This window comes from Salmo salar, chromosome 16 (genome assembly GCF_965601325.2).
Source record: "Salmo salar chromosome 16, fSalSal1, whole genome shotgun sequence".
Taxonomy (NCBI): domain Eukaryota; kingdom Metazoa; phylum Chordata; class Actinopteri; order Salmoniformes; family Salmonidae; genus Salmo; species Salmo salar.
In genome coordinates this window covers 20,354,299-20,361,042 of record NC_138306.1, presented here as the reverse complement: position 1 = coordinate 20,361,042, position 6,744 = coordinate 20,354,299, and the positions used below count along the sequence as shown (strand labels likewise).

Here is a 6,744-nt window from a genome sequence, read left to right as displayed (position 1 = left end):
GACGTGTCCATAAGCGACTTCAGTCACCATTCATTTTCTGGATTCAGGGTCATTCAAACGTTTTAAGCTTTGTTTAGCTAGTGACAGTTACTACCGATTTCGGGATTGTATATCGATTCTCTCCTTAAATATTTGTTATCTGATGTATTCGTTTCAGTCTCAAACTTTTAATCAAACTTTTCGCCGCCGGCTCCTGATTTCAGGGCACAAAAATTAGTCTAGTTCGCACAGCTATATCCTTTCCCGAGTTTTCCCTGGCTAAACTAGCTGGCTAGCGGAACTATGCTAGTTTTCGTCCTCGTTGCCAAACTTCATAAATATTGTACCCTCAACTTCAAAACTAATTAGCTAGTTCTAAAATAATATATCCAAGAAATTCGCTGGAAAGAATCTTGAAATTATTTATTGTAAGAAAACGGTGGCGAAGGATATCATTACTACTTAACGCGGATCCAAGTTCAGTTTTGAGATCCACCGGCATTGACGTAGGGTTAGCAGGACGTTTCTGACTGGTCTTGGAACTGTGACGACGGGCAGCCTATCTATGGCTCTATGGGCTATGAAGTGATTCTGCCAACAGACAGATATGTACCACAGGAGGTTGGTGGCATGTTAATTGGGGACGACGGGCTCGTGGTTATGGCTGGAGCGGAATCAATGCAACCGTATGAAATAGATCAAACACATGGTTTGATGGCATTGCATTGCTCCGTTCCGGACGTTATTATGAGCCGTCCTCCCCTCAGCAGCCACCACTGATATGTACAGTCTCGTAACCTTAACCTTTTTTTTTACCCTTAATCTTATTTGTTGATTTAAATCGGACTTTATTAATATAATGCGTAATCCCAGAATGTCACAAGTTAATTGACATGAGAAAATAGCAATTCTACAGATCGCAATGGCTAAATTACTTCCGGACAGGAAGGGTCAACAATCTCCTCCTAGCTACTCTGAGGGGTGTGACGACCCTCCCACTCTGTCTGCCGTATTCTCTCTTTTTGTTCTTGTTTCCTTATTAGGTGGGCGGAGCTGGGAGGGTCGTCAGCTACATGGGAGACACCTGGGACCGGGTGTGTCCCAGGATAAATAGACCTCTTCCACAGTCATTGGGGGAGACTCTCTCCATGCAGACACCTTGTTGTTTTGGTTGTGCTAGTTGTGGCTTTTTGGTTGTGCTAGTTGTGGCTTTTTGGTTGTGCTAGTTGTGGCTTTTTGGTTGTGCTAGTTGTGGCTTTTTGGTTGTGCTAGTTGTGGCTTGTTGGTTGGTTGGTTGCTTTGGCACCCTTCAACACTCTGCATTATTACATTCAGGTATGCAAAACACTCACTTACACTACTGATTACACACACCATTGTTAATTACTTAGTTACTTTATTTAATAAATATATATTTTGATACTCCTTGTCTCCACGTTGTCTCCCTTTTGTTGCGAACTCTGAGCCGGTTCGTAACAGGGGACACACTTTTCACGCCACTTTAATACAAAGTGATTTTTGCAAATTCACCCTTTCTCTAACCTTAACCTCAGACTCCTAACCTGCTATGTTAATTATCCTAACCTGCTACTAAAAAGTCAATATGGTATCGAAGTGGCATGAAAATAGTGCTTCCCGTCTGAGATCACCCTTAACCGCTTACAGTGGAAGAATGCCATGCTATTGTTTGAGGAGAGTGCACAATTATGAATTGAAAATGTGTTAATAAACCAATTAGGCACATTTTGGCAGTCAATACAACATTTTGAACAGATATGTATTGGTTCATTGGATCAGTCTAAAACTTTGCATATACACTGCTGCCATCTAGTGGCCAAAATCTAAATTGTGCCTGGACTGGAATAATACATTATGGCCTTTCTCTTGCATTTCAAATATGTTTTTTTTTTTTTTTGTATTATCTTTTACCAGATCGAATGTGTTATTCTCCTACGTTAATTTCACTTTTCCACAACCTTAAGTGTTTCCTTTCAAATGGTATCAAGAATATGCATATCCCTGCTTCAGGTTCTGAGCTACAGGCAGTTAGATTTGGGTATGTCATTTTAGGCGAAAATTTAAAAAAAAGGGTCGGATCCTGTAAGCAGACAGGAACTGACCATTTATTTTAATGTATTCATCATCTTTGTTTTAGCCTAGCTCGATTGATTGAGACCTGCAAAGCTTTGTGGGATGTACTCAAAAGCCAATGATTAAATAACCATCTATATCTTAAATCGATTTTTATGCGCACTCAGAAAAGTTGTTACATTATGATGAACTTTGTGAAATATGTTTTGATAACATTTGGTCCATCTGAGAATGTTCTTTTGTTCAATAAAAAATGTCCTTAATTTGTATTATATTGCAGAGTATTATATAAAAATATAGCAGAGTGCCTGATTATTCAGCTAATTATCTACCAGTGATGGATGATGACTGGATTGGGAGGAAGGTTTGGATAAAAAATGTAGGGATGATATGGGACCAGATAGGGAGTAAACAGGACATGCAAGGTTTTGCCATGTGACAAGCAGATCCCTAGGTGAGCATTCCCTATGGAATGCCAGGTAAGTTTCCTGCTCTACATCATACATGATCCACACAAAGCACAAACCAAAGGCAGGGGATACTGTGGACTTAAACCAGGTAAGACTCTCCACTTTATCCTTGTTTCTATCTTAATTGTATCCTCTTTATCTTTAACTCTGCCTTGTTGGAAAAGGACCTGTAAGTAAGAATTTCACTGATAGTTTACACCTGTTGTATACGAAGCATGTGACAAAATGTGATTGATTTAATTTGTAATATTGATTAAGTCACCTATTACAAACAATTGTAACTAACAATTGTCTTACATGTAACTAACATATCTTATATGCAACTAACGAGCTGCTTTTCATTGGCAGAAATCCTAATAAAGTAGGGTGTGGAGCTATGCTGTGTGAGGCCTACTCTGACCACTGGGGTGGTCACCACACAGGGTTCCACTGTCCCCGCCTCTCTGACCCCCCTGACCTGTCCTTCTGTTGCTGGCTGGGAGAGGGGCTGGGGCTCAAACAGTGCTGCCCACATTCCCTGTACCACAATAGCATGAACAGCAGTCAGACAGAGACCAGAGCGAACTCCAAAGAACCTATTTACAGGTTAGTAACCATACTCACCTAAACCTGTAGGCTAGTATGGCTACCCTAGGAGAGCAGAACTTTCTATCCAGCATTTATGTTGTGTTTTTCCTTAGATTGAGTGAGCGTATGTTAGGCTTTTTAGTTGATACAACATACTTCACGCCCTATACTTGTTGCTTTTGTGGAAATATAAGCAAAGCTGACACTTCAATAATTCATTAAACAAGCTGTTAGGAATATATTGGAGACAGATGGTGTTTGTGACTCATTTCAGCCTTGGAACACTTTGGAGCTTTGATCATATTGATATTTCCTGTGTTGTTATTTTTGCATTGTTATGGATGTTTATTTATAATTTTTTGTGGGAAACTGATCAAATCAAATTATTATCCTTAAACTTTGGGCACTGTCTGCAAAAATGACTTTCATGGAAGCATCATAGTCATTGACCACTGGAAAGCTTGGCTCTAGTTCTTCATGAGAGCTTTCTGTTTTGATTCCAATACAGCTACAGGTCCCTGTTCCAGACTGTGGTTCTGCTCTATGGGTCCTTGGTACTGGTCCTGATGCTTGTGGACTTCCTATGGTTCTGTCGTGCGCGGGGTCTCTCAGTAATGTCAGCTCTTACGAGGCATGTCACGTGTCCCCGCTGGATCTCTAGCCTCCTCTTCCCGTACAGCAACAAGACACAGCAGCAGCTCTACCGCTACCATGGCAATGGGAGGGACTCACAAGTCCTAGGTGAGCACAAGATCCCTCAAGACTCCTCTTGTCTCTAAGGTAACAGAGGACACCGACAACAGTCAGGCAATTTGGCTGACCCATTAAAGACTGAGAGTGTCCTAGGGGAGAAATGTCCATGCCAAGTTCTACATTTGAGCATTTGAATCCCTTGATGGCCATCAATTTAAAACAACAAAAAACTGGATAACATACTGCCACACTATGGCATAACAGGGTGTTTTCATGCATATGGATCACACCAGAGTATATAGGGATAATGAGTGATCATAAGGTATCTTATGGTTTTGCTTGTATATTTCCAATGTGTATAGTTTTAATAGGTACATTTATTCCCACCAGCACCAGATGTATTAGGATATACAGTGAATCAGTAAACTATTTTGTCTCTATACTGAGCAAGAGGGCTCATACCTAATGCCCTGCATTGGGTGTCTACTTCAGGTAAATGTATGGAACATTGGATGATACTGTATGATATCTATGGTCTGTATTTTGTCATCATTATCATAATGAAATACAATGCTTCATACTAAATAAAAGGTAACATTGCAGCCCTAATAAAATCAATACTTGGTGAATCTTTTTATTTAGGGATGAATCTACATTTTCAGAATGATTACTGGAGTAAAACGGGGGAGGGTCATGCTTTTTAAATTTCAGTGAACGGGAGGGTCATATAATTTGTAATTGATGAAATGTCAATATTTTTCTGTGTTTTAGAATAATTTGCTTATTAGGCTATATATTGATGTGTGCCAGATGCCGCCCCTCATCTCTGATTCTCTGATGGGCATGCATTATCAAGTGTGCCTATAGGCTATTTAGTGTGGTGTCAATAAAATGATCTATAGGCTACGAAGTGCATGCTTGGAGAAGCACAGAGCAAAGTTATATTTCTAATATAGCTGCTGGGATAGTGTAAATACAACTAGGCTGCAGTACACACTGCAATGTATATTCCAATCCTGAGCCCCCCTGACCTCCTGAACTGCCACAGTAGGCCTACACAGCACAGCCAATGGTTAGGCAGCACACAAAAATGTTTTTTAGCAAGAGCAGAGCAGGACAGTCAAAGGCTTCTTCCAAAAATGATCTATTAGGCTTAGTCCAAAAAATGCACATCCTACGCATACAGTTTGAGAAGGATTGTGCGAAAATGTGGACTACCGGTAAACTTTGATAGCTTTCTAAACTATAATTTATTGTATTAAAAACAATATGTTTGTTTCCCATGATGTAGCCTATTAGAGTTATTGACCTCACAATAATCCAGATTCAAGTCATTTACATTGGGGTTCTGACCCTTGAAGCAGCAGTCGCAGCACAATCGATCGGGAATGGACAGCTCATGGTGCTGGAAATAGGCATAATTCAAAACAGTGTTCATTTTAATTAGACTTTACTAAAAAAAAAAGAAGCCTTTGTGTTGGAGCCTATTTATTCACATTTAAGAAGTAAAAGGTAGGTTTACCTGTTTGACAGACAAAATTAGGCTATAGGTGTCACGCCCTGACCTTAGAGCCTTTTTATTTCTCTATTTGGTTAGGTCAGGGTGTGATTTGGGTGGGCAATCTAGTTTTTCTATTTCTTTGTTGGCCGGGTATGGTTCCCAATCAGAGGCAGCTGTCTATCGATTGGGGATCATACTTAGGCAGCCTTTTTTCCACCTTTAGTTTGTGGGATCTTGATTTTGTTTAGTTGTTGTGTTAGCGCTACAAAACTTTACGTGTCGTTTATCTTTCTTGTTTTTTGGTGTTCATTTAATACATTTATGATGTACGCCTACCATGCTGCACCTTGGTCCGATCCTTCCATCGATGAACGTAACAGAAGATCCCACCACCAACGGACCAAGCAGCGTGCCCAGGAGGAGCAGGGATCCTGGGCCTGGGAGGAAAGCCAGGAGTGGAGGACATCCTGGACCTGGGAGGAAATAATGGCAGGAGACAAAAGCCTGCCATGGAAACAGGTGGAAGCAGCGAAGGAGGAACGACGACGCCAGGGTTCGCGTCCAGGACGCAAGCCCAAAAGACAGCCCGAAAAAAAATTGGGGGGGCACACGGAGTGGTCGGCGGAGCCGAGGGGTGAACCAGAGCTAGTCGGGGAGTCAAGTGAGGAACTCGACGAAAGATTCCAGAGAGAGGTGTTGGCGTTGAGAGCGCTGCAGAGCGGGCGTGCTGAGGAGCGTCATATGCACCAGTTTCACGCATCTGGCCTCCAGTGCGCCTCCCCAGTCCGGTACGTCCTGTGTCTCCTCCACGCACTCGCCCTGAGGTGTGTGTCACCGTTCCGGTACAATGTGAGCCGGTTCTATGCACCGTGTCTCCAGTAGGCCTCCACAGCCCAGTGCGTCCTGTGCCAGCCCCCCGCACTTGCTGTGCGAAGGTGGTCATCTGTCCAGGACGTGTTGTGCCAGCTCTAAGCTCCAGACCTCCAGTGCGCCTCCACGGTCCAGTATATCCTGCGCCGGCTCTACGCACTGTGTCGCCAGTGCGCCTTCACAGCCCAGTGCGTCCTGTGCCAGCGCCCCGCACTTGCCGGGCTAAAGTGAGCATCCAACCAGGACGGGTTGAGCCAGCTCTACGCTCCAGAACTCCAGTGCGCCTCCACGGCCCAGTATATCCTGTGCCTGCTCCACGCACCCGGTCTCCAGTGCGTCTCCCCAGCCTGGTACGCCCTGTGCTGGCTCCACGCACGAAGCCTCTAGTGATGATCCATGGCCCGAAGCCTCCAGTGATGATCCATGGCCCGGAGCCTCCAGTGATGATCCATGGCCCGGAGCCTCCAGTGATGATCCATGGCCCGGAGCCTCCAGTGATGATCCATGGCCCGGAGCCTCCAGTGATGATCCATGGCCCGAAGCCTCCAGTGGTGATCCAAGGCACGAAGCCTC

The 6,744-nt window shown here is 43.5% G+C and overlaps 1 non-coding gene across 1 annotated transcript; it reads left to right on the top strand.

The window, feature by feature from the left end:
• Positions 1 to 8: 8 nt before the first annotated feature.
• LOC106573341 (uncharacterized) lies at positions 9 to 4,418 on the top strand. Its single transcript, XR_014380862.1, has 2 exons — positions 9 to 3,125; positions 3,616 to 4,418. It is a non-coding gene; the product is annotated as an uncharacterized LOC106573341 (transcript).
• The last annotated feature ends 2,326 nt before the right edge of the window (positions 4,419 to 6,744 follow it).